General features: G+C 39.4%; 1 protein-coding gene and 1 long non-coding RNA gene across 15 annotated transcripts in view; one reads left to right on the top strand and one right to left on the bottom strand.

The window, feature by feature from the left end:
* The window catches only part of LOC148224466 (uncharacterized), a 63,908-nt gene extending 45,687 nt beyond the window's left edge, over nucleotides 1-18,221 (bottom strand). Inside the window, exon 1 of the long non-coding RNA XR_015802671.1 lies at nucleotides 17,370-18,221. This is a non-coding gene — a long non-coding RNA (uncharacterized LOC148224466). The remainder of the gene's footprint in view (nucleotides 1-17,369) is intronic.
* Nucleotides 17,228-20,587, top strand: part of ADGRB3 (adhesion G protein-coupled receptor B3) — a 440,618-nt gene continuing 437,258 nt past the window's right edge. For 4 of the 14 annotated variants that reach the window (XM_088162223.1, XM_088162221.1, XM_088162226.1 and 1 more), the window contains exon 1: nucleotides 17,229-17,904. The gene's annotated coding sequence lies outside the window, so the exon portion shown is untranslated. Of the gene's footprint in view, nucleotides 17,905-18,002; nucleotides 18,156-19,249; nucleotides 19,407-20,587 lie in introns of those variants that run through there. The other 10 variants (XM_088162232.1, XM_088162231.1, XM_088162222.1 and 7 more) reach the window with 6 other exon arrangements.

Here is a 20,587-nt window from a genome sequence, read left to right as displayed (position 1 = left end):
GAAGAAGAAACCTGGGCTGGTGAGTTTTGCCTCTCCCTTCCCACTGTCTTCCAAAGGCCTGTTGGTGGTGATGTCTGAAACTGAAGATATGCTTTACCTACAGACTGCAGATTCATCTCACCTGAGCTCTTGAACACTGTAACTCAGCTTTCATTCCCACCTTTCATGACTAAGACACACCAAAATGTCCTGTAGTAACCTTTATCACTCTCTCTTTTGAATAAAGACTAGAAAGCTGCTCAATTTACAGACACCCAGACACACATCACAGGCCATGCAGAGGAAAGAATGATGAGGCAGAAAGTCCTTTTTCTGGACTGGTCATATGAATGAAGTGTGTGCCCATATATGATTCTAGATATCTAGGAAGCAAAAGATTTAAATGAAGGAATTTCTTCATGGTGTCAGTTTAGGAGACAGTACTGTGTACTTTTTTTTTTCTTCTAAGGGACTTGAAACATAGTACAGTAAAATACCTTCACAATTATTCATGGAGCTCATGGCCAAAGAACTGACAAAGGGCTACTGGGATTTAGTGTTCAGCTTCTCAGTGCCCTGTGGTTCTTCAAAGCAGCTGCTCAAGGCATCATGCAAAGGACTCCACCAACTCATCCAGCTTCAGCTCTGGAGTGAGCACTTAGTGCTAAGTCAGCAGGGAAGATGAAGATTGGAAGAAAGTCAACATAATCAAGAGACAGGTTTCTTGCTAGAAATCCCTTGAATTAATTTGTTGAACTGGTATGTGGTCCTAAACTTAGAGAAAATCAACCAAAGGATGTAATAACTAATCTGCTCCACAAGGTAATGCTGCAAACCAAGATTTGTCTATTCAGGTTTTTACACAGAAAGAAAACTTCACAGGGCTGCCTACTTTCTTTAAGGAAAAATCCACAAGCAAACAATAAAAGTCCTTCCCCTATGCTTAAAGTTCTTTTCCTACATTTGTGTTTTTTAGCTCACAGTGTGTCCTGGGACTTGGCTCTTCACCTATTATAGGGCTGAGCCACTCAAAAGTTCAGTTTGACATTGGTCCAAGACAAATCTGTAAAAGTGCATATTGGGGATGTGTACCTGAGGCAGAATGCAATCCACATCCACCTACTGACTAATCAATACAGTGTTGCAGACAAACTGTGATACTGTTCGGTCCAAAGACAATTCTCGTCAATTCCCATTCCTCAGAATCATCTTACATGGAAGACACATAAAGCTGAGGCAAAGTCAAGAATGTTTCATTTCTTTTCCTTCGTGCTACAGAAACATAAACAATGGAAACGTTCAGTGTGGAAAAGTCTGGAACAAGAACCTGGCCATTGTCGTGGAGGATGGCCTGTTTGATTTGTTGAGTGGGAAGAGAAAGAGGGGCCAATATCCAAAATCCTGGTGCTGCAGAATTTTCTAAAAGGTCCTCTTTTTCCTGTACATAGGCCCTACTTAGGTATCTTTGGTGCTGCATTCGAAAATTATAGAGGAACATTGTAATAAGACAGGGCATCTGCAGCTGCAGGCAATACTTAAGAAGTCAAACATTGCTGTGATCAGAGTAGGGTAAATATTTAGTAGTTGCCAAGACTGCTAATCCAGTGCTTTTCAGATAATTTAATTGTATGTAAATATACTAAATTATTTAAAAATGTTTGTGTGTTCATTGGTGCATTATAAACTGTTACTATAAAATACACTAGAACAATTTCCTTTACTTTTATTTCTGACTAAAGACACCTGTGCTGCTTAGGCTTGTATGTCTTCACTACAAGAACTCCATTAATCCAATGGTCAACAATTTGTTTGTCCATTGTTATAAATTAGTCAAGTAGAAACTGTCAAGTCAAACAGTGAAGGACAATAATTAGAATTTTGTGTCATGGGCTGAATGTGCAATGTTCTCAATGGCAAAATGCTGTCGTAAGAAAAATAATTCTGATTCATCTACTTAGGTGAAATATTTCTGAACTACTTCATTTCCCTTCTCATTTGAGGCAATCATGCCCGTTTCCCTCTTCACTTATTTCTCCATCTGATTTGTCAGGAAACATAAAAACTGTGTATGTTTCATAGTCATCTTGTTACTCCAAACTCTCAGATTTTACATTTATGTTCACCTTATTACCAACCAGCTGAAATAAAAAGCAAGTGAGCAAGTGTTTTAACTTAAAACACAGTAAGTTAAGATAAAAATGGGGAAAATGCTTTCCTGAAAATGAAAAAGAAAGCCAATGACCTGTTGGAGAAACGCTAAGTTGATGACAAGACTGGAGCACCATTCCAACAAGGAAAGGCTGAAAAAGTTGAGGTTGTTCAGCATGGAGAAGAAATGGCTTTGAGGACACCTTATTACAGTTTTCCAGTACCTTGAGGGGGCTTGAAAAGGAGGGAGAGTGACTTTTTATATGGCAGATAGTGACATGACATGAGGCAATGGTTCTAAACTGAAAGAGCACAGACTTCTATTAGATGTTGGGAAGAAATTCTTTACTCAAAGGGTAGTGAGGCATTGGAACTGCTTTACTAGAGAAGCTGTGGAGTCCCCATCCCTGGAGGTGTTCAAGGCCAGGCTAAATAGGGCTCTGAGTAACCTGGTCTGGTGGAAGGTTCCCCAAATAGTTAAAGAATTAGTAATTCTATTGTTTAAAAATGCATATGATTAATAACTGAGCTTTGAAGTAATTTTCATTTTGAGCCTATAGAAACAGTTCCAATTTCTTATATATTAAACTTGCCTCTATTCCTCTTTCTTTGTACCAACTACAATTTTAAAGTTTCCTAATTAACATCCTGAGTCCAAAAATACAACAGGGAGAAAAATCCACATGAACATTTTAAAAAATATGTTTTCATAAGAGACGTGGTTTCTATATTAAAATCACAGAGGTAGTAGGACTTTAGTACAAAAGTTCAACTTCATAATTAATGCCAGTTGGTAACTGACAAGACATGCCACCTACATCCTTATTTCTAAGTGCTCAGTAGCAGTTACTATATTAAAGTTAACTGCTCAATGCATAATAAAGATCAGATTGAAGAAAATGTGCATATTCAGATTCATAAAGAGTTAATTAATCAATAAGCAATTTAGACAAGTACACATTATTGTATCACAAACCAAACCTTTTAAACAACAACAAAGAAAGAATTTAGATGAAGTTCTATCAGTTACATTTAAAGTGGGAAGATTATTACTAATTATTGAATATATAATTAGCAAGCCCAACCTTTACAGACTGTGCCCCTTGTTCTGCTCTCAAGTGGACATTTCCAACTGTGGCCACGTATGTGAGTGCAGAGTTTTATTAAATCTCATATCTATATTTAAATTTTATTCTAGCATGGTAAAAATCGTTTCTACACCACTTCTTCAGTTTTAACAAGAAATGTCCCTGGCCCCAAAGGGTTCAGAGCTTTAAAGAAACTTGTTAAGACATGTTGGAAGACAATAACTCAAGAAAAGAGACAAAGGCAAAAGAGCACTGCATTAATGAAGACAAGCAGAGAGAAGAAGAACCCAGAATATCATCGCTGTTTTTAACAGACTAGAAGAAAAAAAAAAAAAAAGACGTTGTCTCCTTCAAGTCCTTCTACAGCAACAGTTGGTAGAGTAGGTAACAGAACGCTTCATATGAAGTGGTATATGAATTCCTGACTTTAAGTGTGCCACATACGTCCTGAATTCAGTAATGTTTGTGAAGACCTTAAATGGTAAGAATTCCTCCTCCCAAGCCTGTGATCAATGGTCAGTTATCCTTACTTTTGATTTTTGGTAATTTATGAGCAGTGCTGTAGTGGCAGATTGTTTTCAGGCACAGAGGATCCCAGAGCACAGACTGGACTTCCTGTAGAGTTCCAAGCCTGTGGCTGACAGCAGCTAGGTACAGGAATGGGGTGGTGGCTTTCAGCCATGCATCACTGCCATGCCGAAGGAGGGGGGCTGCAAGCACTGCAGCAACACAGAGATCCCGCCTGAGCCTCAGCACTCCCCTGGGTTTCTGCCAGGCATAAAGCTGGCATGCAGCCCCCTGCCTTCATCTCAGCTTCCAGGGGCCAGGGGGAGTCAGAACACAGCCTGCCCTCAGACAGCATCCTGCAGGAGGGCATGTGAGTGTGACCCCACTGCTGCAGTGATGCCCTAGTCCGGCTCAGTGTGGGGCCACTGGAAACACCAAGAGATACAAGATGGAAAGTGAAGATGGAAACAGGGTCAGAAAAGCTATGCTGCTAGAAATAAAAGACATAAAATGTGGACATTCTTATGATTGCTCACTGGGACTTGGGAGGGTATGTCTTCCCCTCAGACTGAAAGGACTGGATCTTGCATCAGAGACCTTCCTTGACGGGTTCAAAGGCACAACTTAAGTATGTCTTGTTACAAATAGCAAGTCTCTAGCACAGAAACTTTATAAAACGTCTGACTTCCATTCAAGTTAGACACAAAAACAGATTTAGGGAAGAGAATACCCAAAGAAACTGGGAAGTCAAATTGAGAATTAACTTTACCAGCCCACTACAAGAGATAGCAGAAATAAGGTTTTGTCCCACACAACCTCGGAAATTTACATCAGAACAGGGAAAAGAAAAACTATCAGCATGTGAATCAGCTAACTTACTTCTAAAATCCACAGCAAAATTCAATGAAAAACCTTATTAGAATCACCTGTTTCTATTTGTGGATGATACCAGGGGAATAAGCACACACACACATATACACATCTGCCTTTAAGATGTCATCCATCTATCTACATTTTAGCAGTCCATCCAAAATCGGGTAGGTGGATTCCAGTGCATATCCCATTAATGGGACAGTTTTCTGAGGAATGGTGGGGAGAAAGAGACTGAGAAATACTCCCATCTTGTAGGAACAGTCAAGGAAGGAATCTTGTTCTTCACTGTCAGATGCTTAAGAAAGGGGTTGTTTAAATAATCAATATCTTTGAACTTTTATCTGTATTTCCAATAGCTGAAACTATACTTTGGGAATCAAATTCAAAGATCAATAATAGATTATAAAATTAGAATACGGAAAAAAATCTAACAATATAGATGCTTACAGGAAGCCAGTAGCACAGGAATAAGAGAAACTTGAGCAGAAATACTGAATACATACAAGAGAATACATACAAGACAAGAAAGACATGGAAATACATGGTTGAGAGAAAAAAATGAGTACAAGAACTGTATAAGAAAAAAGATTAGGCAGGGCTGTGTAAATGGGATGAAAGTATTGTATTAAATATACTAAGAGAGAAGAAGCCAGAGGAGGCATATAAAAGACTGGAAGAAAAGAGATTAGAACAGCTTCTTGTCAGTATATTTGAATATCATGTTTTAGTAGTTTCATCATTAAATATTTCTCAGTCTCTTTCTCTCACATATTTAAAATGGGTATAAAATAGAAATATGTTCATATCTAAGCATTTTACTGAAAACAGGCTACTGTTTTTTTAAACCTTGTGTCACTTTTGAATATACAGCACAGTATAATGTCTGAAACTACATCCATTTGTTGGCTTCCCTTCTGCAATGTAACATACTTATTTTTAAAAGCCTAGTATTTAATACACAAAATATAAGGCACAGACAAAAATCCAACACTAATTAACAAAAATAATGTTTATGAATAATCACATTATAAATACCTTTACCAAGACCAAGTATATTTTTGCTCTGTGTGAAGGTGACACCCTCTAAAATTAAGTAAATCTACAGTTAAGCCAGTTTTAAGGAACTTATACTGAGACATCCATTCACAATTTGTTTCAAGCACACAAACGACTTTATCAATTATGACTCTCAGGACCAGAATCTATAGTGATTAATTCAGCATAGATCTGCTGACTTCAGTGACACTACTTACATTTACTGTGATAACAGTCAGCAATGTTCGGCAAGAACAGAACAATAAATCATTCACCAGAAATTTTTAGTTATATCACTTCAGTAAAAGGGCTAGGATTCACTGATTAACAATGGTGAAATAACAGATTCAAGTGTGTATAGAAGAAGGAAGAGAGAAAGGCAAAAGAGAGAAAGAAAGGGAGAAAAAGAGGGGGTAAATATTTCAGTGCAATCAGATGCTATTGCAGGAGATGATCGAGAACATTGCCAGAATTTATGAGAGACAAACACCTATGGCTCTTAGCAGTAGGTCTAATACATTTGGTGTAGATCTCTGTACTGTGTTTGGGTTAATTCCCTTTATTTATTGGCCTTTTTGGATTCAGTGGTAGATAGCTATATAAATTAGTACATCTCTCTAATTTCCTTTCACTCACTCACCCATAGTTATTCATCTTTAAAAACAACAATAAAAATTCATCCTCCAAATACACTTTTCTTGTGCCTGACAATTTGGGAACTACTTTTCTTGCCATCTCTCATATTTTATATAGTGTTATCAAAATGTGTCTCTTCAGAATGAAGACAGCCACCTGCAACTCCTAACAGTAATACCCCACATTTTCACAGAATATTTTGCCCTTCGGTAATATAAATGTGTTTCTCTCCTCTCACTCTTCAGTTTGAGCCCAGGCTACATATCAGGAGCATGATTCCATTCTCACATATGTTTTACACTGATATAAGGCCATTGATTTGAGCTGAGCTACTGCCAACACACAACTCTCTAACTCAGGTTTTACATTTCTTCAGAATATTAAGTAAACTTAGCTATTCCTCTAAAACTCCATGCCAGAAAACTAATGTTATGACCTGAAACACATATTTAAACACATCCAAAAAGCTGTTTTTCTTAAAATTTGAACAATCCATTCACATCTGTTTTCCTCAAGCAGTTGAGCTTCACGGCACCTCCTTGCAGAACTGTGGACCATGAACCCCTCATTGACAGTCATGTGAGAAGCCCTTGCCATGTCAGGAAGCAGCACTTGTCATTCATGCCTTTGGCTGTTACTGTCTGATGGTTCCTCTTTTACAGATACTTGAATAATTTTTACAATATGATGTCAGAAGTGTGTCTGACAAATACATAAACTTTCAAGCAGACTGCTTCAATGAAACAATTTACTCTGGATGCCCACCATGCAGCCAAGGAAATTATCTGGTAAAGACAGGATATTTTTTTCTTCTCCCAAGTACTCAAAACTATAAAGTATGTCTTTTATTCCCAATTCTAAAACATTTGTTTAGCTTAAGATAAGCCTTGCCCATTCAATCAAATTTTAGATACTGGAAAAGTTTAGAATAGGATATAGCTTCTTCCTCCTTTAAGAAGTGAGGAATTGCAGATAATGTGTTCACAAAACTAATGATCTTTAGATAGAGAAAAAAGACCTTGAGAATTTCCTTCCTGGGTCTCAGCTTGATCTGAATCTGGACTATATACTTAAATTTTTAAATGTGAGCACCCACTTAAGGCAATTATGGGCACTCAGCCAATGTTTTAAAACTGAAAGAGATGCCCTGACATTCTGGACAACAATGTTCAGTGCTTGCTTCCAAATTTCAACCAATTTCAGGATGTCTGTGGAAAAAAAATCTCAGATTTTCACCTCTGAAAATAGACCTCTCCATCACTATTAAAATATCCAAAAAGAGTGAAGATCAAAATGGTCATACTACCCTAAAGTTTTATTCAGCCCCACATTCTTTTTTATAAGTGATTATAAATACTGAAGGAGGCTTAAGATTCTCCCCTGAGACATTCCCAACCTCTAATTATTTTCAGCACAGGGGAATTCCTGAACTGGATATGATTTTGCACACTTATTGACAACTCCCCCATCACTGGATTTCTCTTTCATATGTTTGTCCAGTTTGCCCCACAAAAATTTGTATTTTATTTATTTTTTATTATCCAAAACATCCTTTGGCAAGGAGTTTCAAAGGTCAGCTACTTACTGCATGAGCAACTCTTCTGTTTTGAGCACGACTCCTTCCAGCTTTTTATGATGCCTGCTGTTCTTTTGCTAGACAATAAATTATCAATCCCCAGCCTGTCTTTCCTTGCCAATCTTGACTCTGTAGTACCATAGTCTCATAACATGTCCCTTTTACTTTCCCAGGGTGAAGCTTCCTGATTGACTCAGCTAATCCTTGAATGGCCTTTCCATGGAAATACTGTGTATTTGAGAAAATACCATCTGTAAAATCTCATAATATTAATTTATTTTTTCTAAAAATGTATGCATTTGGATCAAACAAGCATGCAGGGGAGGACTGTTCTGAGACTTCAATTCTGTTCTTTAGCAAGGAATTTGGAGGCCTGAGCTAGGATGCAGCTTTTTGTTATGCTAAGTTTCTTGGGAAGAGCTCTGTGTCTCCGAAAGATATAATTCTTAATGAGGGGCAACTTAAAGCCCCAGATAACTGGGGATACTGCTGCAAAGGATATGCTTCAAACCTCCCAAAAATTCGTTTCAAGCTATCACTTCCAGATGCTCAGGATACACAGTTCTGAATCGTCCCCTCAAATCAAGCTCACAGAAACTTTATTTTAAAGAGATGGGCAGGCCATACTTTGTCAGCAGCAGTAAAGCAGTAATGGTGCCACCACACCATTTGTACTTCCCCTCACTAGAACCAAAAACATAATAGAATAAAGAATCCCTTAGATTCTGATCCTAGCTTAGAAAATTCTTTCTGTGTTTGAAGCTGAATAGATATTGTGGACTCGGTGTCCTTGAATGAGGCCTAAGAGGAGTAACAAAAGCTGCTGTTAGCCTTAAACAAATGCTGCTGTCCTTTTTGCTGGCTTAGAAAGTTATAACAAGGAAAAACTTCCGGTGTCAAACCCTCAAAAAATTAATTTGAACCCAAGTCTTCCACTAAGAACTTATTTAAACAAGATTCTGTATCGGTATCTTTATCAACATCTTAAAACAGATCACACCTGGATGTGGTAGGGGACAAGAAGCATAATTTGTACATTTCTGTGCTAGTTCTGGTTGGGGTAGAGTCAATTTTATTTATCGTAGTAGGAAAGTGTTCAGCTGTGTTTTGGATTTGTGCTTCAACCAGTGTTGATAATACAGGGATGTTTTCATTATTGATGGGCAGTACCTGTACAGAGCCAAGGGCTTTTCTGCTCCTCACCCCACTCCATCAGAGAGGAGGCTGGGGGTGCTCAAGGGGCTGAGGAGACACTGCTAGGACAGCAGAGCCCAGCTGACCACAGGGACATTCCATACCATATGGGGTCACGCTCAGTAAATAAAACTGGGGGAAGGTGAAGAAAGGGGGAAACATATGAAATTATGGCATTTATCTTTCCAAGCAACCATTACACCTAATGGAGCCCTGCTTTGCTGGAGACAGCTGAACACTTGCTGGCCCATGGCAAGTAGGGAATGAATTCCTGGGTTTGCTTTTCTTGTGTGTGCAGACTTTGCTTTATCTATTCTTATCTCGATCCATGAACTTTCTCATTTTTACTCTTCCAATTCTTTCCCCAACATGACTGAGGCCAGAGGGAGCGAGTGGTTATGTGGGGCTTAGCTGCCAAGTGGGATTAAACCACCACCATTTTAAAGACTAAACTCTTAGAGCAGAAAGTTAAACTCTAGACAGGTTTATCAGTCCTTCATTTTCATTAATGCAAGGAAAAACACAACACAAGACATCATCTTTGAACACTGCCCTTTGTGATTAGCAATGTTAATGACACACAAAGTACATAAAATTACTCTTCTCTAGCCTACATAAGCAAAATGAAGAGCATTAAAGATGGAGTCAGTATTAACTCTGAATTTTTTTCCTTTTAGCAGAACAAGCCAAAAGGACACAGGGTTTGTGGGTTTTTATGTATTTATCACAGTTCAATTTGATTAATGACTAGGCAATATTTTAGAGTACATTAATAACATCAGAGATGAAAGCGCATTTTTTAAATATTTGTACTCCTCCCAGTATAAAGAGGATTTCAGTCCATTTAGATAATTAACATGAAAACTGTGGCCTTATTTTTATTTTGATCTTTGCATAAATATTCTCCAGTTAATTGTGTAAAGTTTTTTATACAGCCCAATTGTAAGGACTGCAATGAGTTTCTCGTAACTATAAAGTCATACACCAGTTAGAATCTCACCACCAAACTGCATATGGATACATGAAATAGCAGCAAGTTTGTTATCAAATGACAGCAGTTATATATGCAGAGCGTAAAGTATTGAAAATATTGATTTCATAGTTGAAAGGCTGAAATTTTTTCCCAAACACCTAGTAAACAGAGTCAAAGAACACCAAGTCATCTACAAATGTTACTGGTAATACAAATACTTCTGAGTATCCATTTAAAATTCAACTGAAGAAGCACAAATCCAGGAAATATGCCATAGAATGACATCTGGTAAAAATAAAGAACTTCAAATATTTCTGCAAAATTAAAAATTAAAAGAAAAATAAGTGAAATAGAAGGCTTTCCAATATAAGAAGGCTTGATGCTATTGTCACAATAGAAGTATAGTAGCATAAGAAAATTTCTGGATAAATCTTTAAATAAATATATTTTTTAAAAAACCTGCAATGCCTTGTAAACAGCCCCATAAAAACAGAATGAACCAGTTCTGTGAGGAATTTTGCCTTGTACATCAAAAATTCTATAAATTCCAGTGTGAAAAAGCCCTATAAGTGAAGAGGGCTGTAGTTGAGAATGGAAGCCCAGGGCACAGAAAAACACATATCGAAAATTGCAAGTAAAAACTAAGATATAAGGGTGCAGCGCAGAAAAAGAAAAAAAGCAAGAATATGTAACAAAATAGGATAACAATAAATTTTATACAACCCCATTAGAAACAAATCAGATATGTAAATGGCAAAGATTAAAAATATAGTTTCTCAGAACTATAGGAAATTAGTTCTTGAAACAGCACGTAATTGAAAGAAAGGTATTTTGAGAAATGAGTGTCACCTTGGAAGACATAAGACAGCCTTAAATCAATGAGCTCAGCTTGATAAACTGGGCACCATTATTAAAGCAGAGTTTAGACATATTTTTAGACTTCAATTGCAATAAGCAGAAAGAAGTCAAGGATTAAGGATATCCAAACTAATATGTAAAGTGGTCTTAAAATAATGAGGTTAAACGCATCTAACAAGATATAAGATATATAAAAAATGTCACAACACTAACCTTTGGACAGAGGCTTTCAATAGAATGCATGTTAGTCAGAAGGTGGCATTGGTGTTCCTTCCAAAACTAGGAATATTTTCACTGATAAATGCACGTATGGGGGATGGGAGAAGATCAACAAGGAAGGTAAGTTGCAAACCAGAGGAGTGAAATTAAAGGATTTGAGATGCTACTTGAGCTAAGAAGGGAATTGTCATAATATGAAAAGACAGCTTTCAGGAAATGAGGGAAACTATCACTGACTGTAATAGCAAAGAGGCAAAAAGGGAAAAAGTGGATAGAAAAGGTAATTCATAAAAAGCATAAAGTTAAAAATATGAAAACAAATTAAAAGAGCCTCCTTAAATATATCAAAAGCAAGAAACTTTGAAGAGTAACGATATCTTCTGGGAACTTCAGAGAATAAAGACAGTAATTAAGGAGGAGAAGGACACTGCTAGGAGCACAGAAGATTTATTTGCATCAGTCTTCACAATAGAGGATGGTAGGGAGATATCTACTCTTGGGTAATAAAAATTAGGTACTATCAGATGAAGAGGTGCTGGAACAAATCAATCATTTGAAAAGCAGGAAGCCACCAAGACTGAAAATCCTGAACAAGTAGTTGAGCTATGCAATCTCTAATTGAAAAGCAACTCCTTTACTGAAAGGTTAGACAATAGCAAATGTTTCACATACATCAAAAAATGAGTTTAAAATTATTCAGGGAATCAAAGATTCATAAATCTTACATCTGTACCTAACAAATTAAAAATAACAAAATAAAACACAAGACCATGATATGATAGATCTGTGCAAAGGATGATGATAGCTATCTAGCAGATATTCAACTGCTAGAATGTTTTCAACACATCAATAAACTACTGAAGTGGTCAAAGGAGAACCAATAGACATCATTTATTTAAACTTGCTTGAAAAAGTTTCTCATGGGAGACTGATAAAAATAACAGACATGGACAGCAAACTGAAGACCTCTGTTCAGCAGCTCTCATAAGCAGCAAGATATTAAAATGAATCAAGAAGAGATGATAAAGAAAAACAATGTTTTAAAAATCAGAGCTGCAGCCTAATCTGAACTGCTGTGTGTAGTGCTGATTTCTACATCTTAGAAAGATATCAGAAAACCAGGGGGTGTTTAAGAGAAAAGTGACAAGAATTATAGAAGCAGTGTTTTGTCGAAACAGACTGGAATATCTTAAAAGGATATTAAATAGAGGCATAGCAAAAATATGACATAACTGCTAGAAGTAAGCCAGAATCTCACTTCTCCCTGCATTAATACAAGAATATGGTGCCATGAATATGTTGAATTAAATAAAAGGCTAGCAAATCTAACAGAACATCAGTTTTCACTTAGTATTTATGCTATGGGACTAATAATTTGATAATGTTGAGATAGGAAAAATAATTAAGATTGAAAATTATTAGGTCCTTATGTGGAAAACTGGAATGTATGGAGTTAAAATAGCTAAATCAGTATTGGAGAGGAACTTAAACTTATTTGGAGACTTAAATAGAGCTCTGCATACTGGAGTCTAGGTGAGATTTTTTGAAATCAAATTGTCAAACAGTCACATTCTGGGTTTTGCATCTTCCTCAGGAGCCTTCAAGAGCCACCATCTGTGGTAGGATGTTGTAGAAGCCTTACATGTGATTCAGACCCCTTCTGCCTGCACTCTTAGTGTCATCTATTGCATGAATTTCACTGTTTGTAGCCCAGTTATTGAATTTATTGGTGTCTTGGGGTGACTTCATGATGTTTGTATTGGATTGAATAACAACGTCAAAATACTTAAAGCTAGTAGCAGAATTTAGAATTACTTGTGAAAACCTGTGCTGAAGAAGTCATACAAAGAATGAAAACAAACTGACTTTTTCAACTTGAAAATTGTCAACCAAAGAAAGGCTTGATTGTATTTGGAAAGTGACACAAAATCACCTTCCCAAAAGTAAGTTAGTATTTTTGCCGAAATTTTTCAATTTCAAACCATGCCTCCAGTTATGCTATATATTCTTGAGCACCATCTACTGGTGCTGCATTATTAATTAGCTATTTATGAATATATGAATTTCTTCTCTAATACAATTAATTAGAATCATATAATCTTTCCAAGTTTATTTAAAATTGAGAAGGCAGAACATAGTCTGTTATTTATTAAATTAATATTTCCTCTTAATAACAGGGAGAAAACGAATACTGGTGAAATTCACTTAGAATCTGAAATTAATAAGAGAAATGTGTTGATTCTTAATGGTTTGTAACATTCTGGACCAGAAAATGTGCAAGTCCATGAAATTTTTTCCAATTTGCATTTGTTCTCAATCTTTTGGAAAAACAAAATATTTTTCTTCACTTCTTATTTAGGTATTTAGTGAATTTCATCATATCTGTATTATGGCCAGCATCTTCCATTTTATTTCTTTGCTTCACACCAAATTACATAACATTTCTCTTGAAGTGGTCACACCAGCTTTGGATTTAACATTTTTCCTGACTTGGAGCTGGGAAATACAGCTTGGTGTTCTGCAGAAGAATATGTAATGAAGAGTAGAAAGTCTTTTCTAGCCAAAGGGGATTTTGAAGGGCCTTGCATATCTGTGAAAAGTGCGATGTGGGAAACAGACACCAGGGGCACTTCTATGTAAGCCAAGAGGCTCAGTGTAACTATCCCTCAACTTTTACCTGTAAATTGAGTCTATCACAGTTTCCTTTCTTGTGTACATAGGACATATCTAAGTGTAACTCTGGAGTCAGTGAAACATGAGGATGATGATAATAATAATAATGAATAAAATCTTCGTTGAAAATAATGCAATTTTTTTTTCAAATGTGTGTCTTCAGTACTATAGACAGACTTTCTTATTTGCTCAAAGGAGTGACACTGCAGGCTGCAACAGTAACCTTTACTTGAAGAGAGTTCCCATAAGGGTGACAGGTGATTGAGTAAGAGAACAGTTCATTCTCCAAAGCCACTTGCTTTAAACTGCAGCCTTCCTTTTCAAATTTGCACCAAAATTGTCACTGATAATTCCAACTGTGTTGAATTTTGTGCTATGTTCACTAAAATCTGGACTGAAATAATCTAGCTGCTGTCACCAAGATACCAAAGATCTCAAAGTGCTTCTGCAGATTTGGGGGAAAAAACCCAAATAAACAAGCTCTTTAATTTATTCCACTCAACATATTAAATTGGGTAGGCCTCATTTTTCTCATTAATACAGAAATTACTTTAAAAAATTCTTTTCCTCCCTCTTTCCTAGTTTGGATCAAGCCCAACCTTGCTGAAACAATTGCATTGAGTCTAGAAAGAAGCACTATAAATTTAGCATTCACTATGTTGTGCCTATCCCTACAACACCACTACTGAGTGACATAACACTTCTTTCAGTGCCTTGATACTTTCTTTGTAGTACAGATGGCACCACGTGTACCATGCAGGGCTGACAGCCCTCCCATGAAACAGTGTGAGATTGCATTAATACATTATTCCTAGGTTTTAACAGAGGTACTCAAACAAGATTGATCTACTCAATATTTCCAAATTACGGGCATAGGTTCACTTTGCATCTGCCCTTCAGGCTGTAGCTTAGGAATAAAAGTATGCACAAAATGGGACCATTCCAAACACAAATGATTCGTATGCCCAAATTAAACAAACATATTGCCACATTTCTACCTATTTATATTTTGCAGACTTAAACATATCCTGACTCTCACTTCTAGACTATCAAAATAATAGTTTTTTTCTTTTATCTCAAGTGCTGCTTGACAGCTGAAAAACAAAATTTTTTCTCAAATTGGCCTCGATTCCAGTAGAAAAACACCTGCAAGAGGAGGTATTTGTGTACTCAGAAAAATAGTATAACGTATTTTAGTTCCAGTCATTAAAACCCGAATTATTCAAGTCTAATTGCACAAATCTTGTAAAGAAATCATCAGAGTGCTCTGTGCTGCCATCCCATCCCACCCTGTCCCATCACTTCCCACCCCTCTGCTCCTCAGCTGTCATAGTTAACCCAAGCATGACTTGTGCAACTTCCACCCCCTCCTTCACTTTCTGGACAAGAGGTTAAGGAGTCTTCCATCCCAGATTCCTCTCCAGCCTTGCCATGTCTTCACAAAATTGAAAAGTTCAAGTCAATCACTGGGTTGGAGAATCTAGGAGATGTCTAAAGACAATTGCTTACCATACATTATGTATTAATTATTTTTATTTTCCACTCACAATTAAAAGAGCTACAACTTGCCAATGCCATAGAAAACAGGTAAAAGAGTTCATTCAAGTTGGTTTTTTTCATTACTTACCTTACAGTTCTTCATTTAATGTAAGGGAGATAAAAACATTATTTAAATACTGCATTGTATGTACACCTTGGATTTGTTCTGCTCATGTTACCCTGTCAATGAACAGAACTTCCCTTTGAGTACTTTAAGCAACATGATGATCACCCACAGATAATACGAAATGTCACCAAATGTGAAAGAATTTGATTATCTCTAAGCCAGTAACAGTTCGGTTTTCACTGCATTGCATTTGCTGGGCATAGACCCTGAACATCTCTCACATTTTCCTTGCTTTGGGTAGATATTTTTTGTTATATTTTGACAACAGGGATATAACATATTTATGAGTGTAAAAGCTAGCAGGGATGTGGTTTACAGCTTATACCTATGGAAAATACAGTAAAAAGCTATAACCATGTTTTGGTTTACTTTGGTCGAGAGTGGTTTGTGACCAGCAATACCTCTGATCAGAATTTGTGCAGCGTGTAATTGTAATCATAAAATCTCTGTGCTGCTGGAATTCAAACCTTGCAGGGGCTAGAACAGGACCGTAGGGGAGAAAACCGTTTGCTTTAAGGATTGGTTGGTTTGGATGTTGTCCAGATATTTAAACTTTCATTTCATCGGGGTGGGAGGTCGTGTCCAAAACCACACAGCCATGTTTCATACGAACTTTGCAGGCGTGGAGGGGCTGTACTGCCCCACGAACTCAGCAGGGCCTTGTGCTCTCTGCAGAATGGCAGCAGTGGGAGCACACGGCAGCCAGGCTGAGAGCCGCTGACTGACAACAGCATTTATTAAAATGTCATCTCCTAATTTTCACGCCGGATATCTGCTGTCGTGCAGACGACCCCGATATCTCATGCCAGCGGGAAGAACCAGAGGACGACCCAAAACGACCTGGGGAGCAGGAGGGATACAGCGGGGCGGGAAAAAAAGCATACCCAAGCATACCCAGATGTAGCAAAATTTAAAACAAAAACAGAAGAAAAAGGGGGTGCCTTTGTGTGGCAGAGCTTTTGTCATGAACCATCCCCGTGTGACCCCACCCGCCGCTGACGGTGCCACTTCAGCCGCTGTCGCCTCGCAAACTCCGCTCCCAGGCACAGGGCACCGCGCCGGGCCAGCCCCGCCGGCGCTCTCCATCCTTCCTGAGCGAAGAGGGCGGCAGGCGGCAGCGGGGAACGCGTGCGGCTGCGCTGGGGCACAGCCTTATCTCTGCCGGGCAACAAACACGGCGTTAATTGCAGCCGCGCTGAGAAAATTGCTATTGTTTCTAGTCGGAGGCGGGCGGCAGTTTGAGAGGTTTTATCCCGGGAGCCCTGTATCAGTTAATCTGCATCGCGGGGCCGAGCCGACAGCTCCCGGGGCTGCGGCGAGGGGGAGGTTGTGCTTTGGAAGAAAAAACAAGAGGAAGGAGATCAAGTGGGAGCTCCCCGCCCCGGCGTCCCCGTTTCCCTCGCTCCCCGCCCGCGGGTTTTTCTGTCGCCGGGGCGCAGCCGGCCCCAGCGCTGGGAGCGGCGGCCAGGAAAGCCCGCGGGGCGCAGCCAGCGGCGTTCCTGGGGCGCGCTGGGCGCCGAGCGGCCGTGACGCGCGCACCGCACCGCGGGCCCGGCCGCCGGGGCGCGCACACGCGCGGAGGGGGCGCAGGCGCGCGCACGCAGGCGCCCCCCCCCACTTCCAGCGGGGGCGCGCACGGGGGTGGGCGCGCACATGCGCGCACTCAGGGCCCGGCTCCCGGGGAGGCGGGCGGGCTCCGCAGGCGCGGGCGCGCACACGGGCGCGCGCGCACGCAGCGGCGGAGGCGCACGCAGCGGCAGAGCCGCGCTCCCGCTGCCGCCGTGCTCCCTGCGCGCCCGGCGCTCACACCGCTCCCCGACATCGGCAGCCAAGGACCCCCCGCCGCTGTCCGGCCATTAGAGCCTGAGGGGGGAGGAGGAGGGAGGAAGGAGGAATAAGTCTATTAGTAATAACAACAACAACAACAACATCAACAAAACCCACCAACAAATCCGCACTAGCGCCTTAGTCCTTCTCTCAGACCGTCGACTGCCTGGCATCGCCGTGCATCGGGCTGCTGTGCTGAGACTTTGTTTCAAGTAAAAAAAAAAAAAAAAAAAAAAGCCAACAAAAAACCAAACAAAAAAAAAACCAAAAAAAACAACCTTCGCTTGCTCAGCCACTTCCATTTTTTTCCCCTGCAGTCTCGCTGGTTTGAGGTGGTTGTTTTTCGTTTTTTGGTGTTGTTTTTTTTTTTTTTTTTTTCTGTTTTCTTTCCCTTCATGTGGTTGGATTTGGTGGATCCGGAGCCAAAGCTGATTTTTTTTCCTCGGTGGGGTGTGCGTGTGGCGTGCGGGGATTTTCTCGCTGCGTTTTTTATCTTCTGCTGCTTTTTTAAATCTTGGTTTTGAACCTGAGCCGGGAAAAATGGGAAACGGTGCTTCCGTCAGAAGGGGAATCTCTCCATCACTGTTGTTGGGACGTGTGCCTGTGGTGCTAGTGTTTTAGAGAAATAGCCTGACAGCTTTCGGAGTGGAAGGTAAGGGTGCCCGGGGCATTTCCATTTCCCATTTCCAGGGATTACGACTGGAGAGCTTTTAGCTTGGGATTCCGGGGAGGAGGCGGCGGAGGAGGGGGACAGGCTGTTGCTGAAGGATAGAGAGAGAGACAGCACATACGAAATGATCTCCGCATTTACTTCAGCGCTGCAGTTTAAAAGTTAGAGAAGTCCGTCTTGCGACAGGTCTGCTTCCCTGAGAGTAATTTCCAGCGAGACCGAGAAAACCTGAGGTTTGTGCACGATTGGGGTAATTTGTATGGGGGGTGGGGGGAATTGTTAGGTTAATAGGAAGTTAAAATAAGAGAAGTCAGTGGGTCTTCTGTTGGGGGAAAAAAAAAATAAATGGAGTGATGGCGCCGTCTATGTTCGGCTAAACTACAGTGTCACCTAGAAAATCAGTTCGGGGAATATCCAAACTAAATGCCCGTTTCTTTTCAGCAGAAGAGGATTCTCCTCCTTCCCAAATGGGCAACCTTAAGCCTCTGTGGCCATTCTTTAACTCCCTCCTTCATGGAAAAGAAAGATCTTTTTAATCTGACTATCTTAATGCTTCCAGCGAGCAGGTTCACTCTGCATCTAGCAATGCTGCAAACTAACTGAATGCTGCCGGCACACTCAGTTCGTGTGTGTGTGCATGTGTGCGTGTGTAATGCACACAGGGAGAGAGGGATTAAGACAGTGTTGTGTTTCAGTAGCCGTACATGAACAAATGCACAACTAAAATCAGGACTGTTTGATTACATTTCTTCATAGAAAACAGCCTAGCACTGCAGAGGTCTTTATTTTTCTAGTGCAGATATTGCATAGGATGGAAAAAGTCAGAGGATTTTTTCCTTTTCAAGCAGAAAAGCAAATAAGCTCCCTTTCTACTTTCCAGATTATAAAATTAATCCTTTTTCATGGGTGGAATTCTTAATTTAGACACTTATTGTCACATTGGCTTTCAACGCCTACACCATCCTGAATAACACTGCGCAGAACTGCATTGCCTGCAAAGTGCTTCAGCAAAGGGGAAATTGTTTCCAGAATTCCCAATAAGTTTCTCTTTTTTAAAACCTTAAATGCTGTACCAGCCCTCTTTGGAGAAGGAGAACCATGTTATTCATTGAGATGGATGCTCAGAAAGGAGAAAATCTGACCATGTGGATAGACCCAGTAGCAGCTCTGCTTCTTTTTTTTTTTTTTTTTTAAACGTCTGCTATAAAGAGGGTTAGAGTTGGTACTGCTTTTTGCCCATTTCAGGATTCAGAGTTTGCATTATAATCTAGGAGATACGAAAATCTCTTCAAGGGAGCTTAATCTGGTGACTTGCTGTGTGTTACGCAATGGGAAACAGAAGATGCCTTGCTGTTTAGTGAGGAGATGAAAAGCTAAGCAAAGACACACATCAAAACTCAGTAACGGTGCCTATGTGTGTGTGTGTGCCTCTGCTTACAGAGCAACAGTGGAAGAGACCGCAATCTAGAGAGTTTTGAAATTAGGTTGGTATCACTTCTTTCTGCTTGCATTTAAGAGCAGAAGGTGAAAAACTACTCATTTGTAAGAGATAAGCAACTTTTCAAAGGTTAATGCTGAAAACCTTCAACCTGAAATTTTTGGATATCATTACGGAGGTAAATGTAACTCAGGTTTGCTGTATGAACCTAGGCCACTGTTAAAAGAACAGAGCATGTGGAGACTGAGGGTTGGCAGGTGCAGTAAAACAGCTTTATTTTGAGATAGCAGCAGAAAAAATGTAATATTTTCTTTCATTGTCCAAGTGCACAGCCGCAAAACACAGAAGCTAATCAGACAGTACAAGTAATTTGTAATAAGAGGGCAAGTGCAGTCCAATAGATGCAGAGATCCTGCTGTAGCACGGCCAGATATATAGAGCTACCGATTGTAATACTAATACTGTGATCCATTTTATATATCCTTAGAGGCTGAAGCACATTGAAATTATTATCTTAAAAAAGTGGCATTTAGTGATCGTGTCAGACCAGAAGCAGTTATATCCATCTGTCTTTGTTTCTTTCTTCAGTAGTGTCAACATTTTATTAATACATTAATCTCAGTATTTTCTGCCTTTTTAGAGATCTCTATATACTAGGCAGCCGGGGGAAGACATGTAGGCATATGGGAGATAATGTTCCATCTGTAACAAATAGTAATTGGTGCATTTTTAAATTATAGCTGTAATAATTCAGTTACTTCTCAGACTTAAGAGAAAAATCATATCTAACAAATTCTACCAGCTTTCTTGTTCTATTCTGATGAAATGTTGCATGTGCATATCGTATATGCACATACATAACTATAGCAGATTAATTATTTACTTTTTGAATAAATAAATGAATAAATTTCTCTTCTCTTGGTCTGTCAGGTAAGGTATCTAGGTTTTTACTTAAGTTGAGCAGTTCTAGTCCACGCCATGATGACTAAATCCTAGAGAGAAGAGGACATTCCTATTAATATTCTAATAGATGTTGAGTTTTAATTTGTCTGTGGAAGACGTGTCTGTGGCGATGGCCACGTGATGGCGCTGTGCACACAGCGGCAACCCCGGCCCTTGCGTTATAAAATAAAAATTACCTGCCCTTCTTTCTGAAAGGGGCTCTAACTGCAAGCTTGAAAACAGCTGGCTCGAATATTGGAAGGAGTTTGGTTTTCTATGCGTGAA

The sequence above is a fragment of the Sturnus vulgaris genome, chromosome 3 (genome assembly GCF_052056855.1).
Source record: "Sturnus vulgaris isolate bStuVul1 chromosome 3, bStuVul1.hap1, whole genome shotgun sequence".
NCBI classification, from domain to species: Eukaryota; Metazoa; Chordata; class Aves; order Passeriformes; family Sturnidae; genus Sturnus; species Sturnus vulgaris.
Note: the sequence above shows the minus strand (reverse complement) of the source record. Positions and strands in the feature narration are given on the sequence as shown.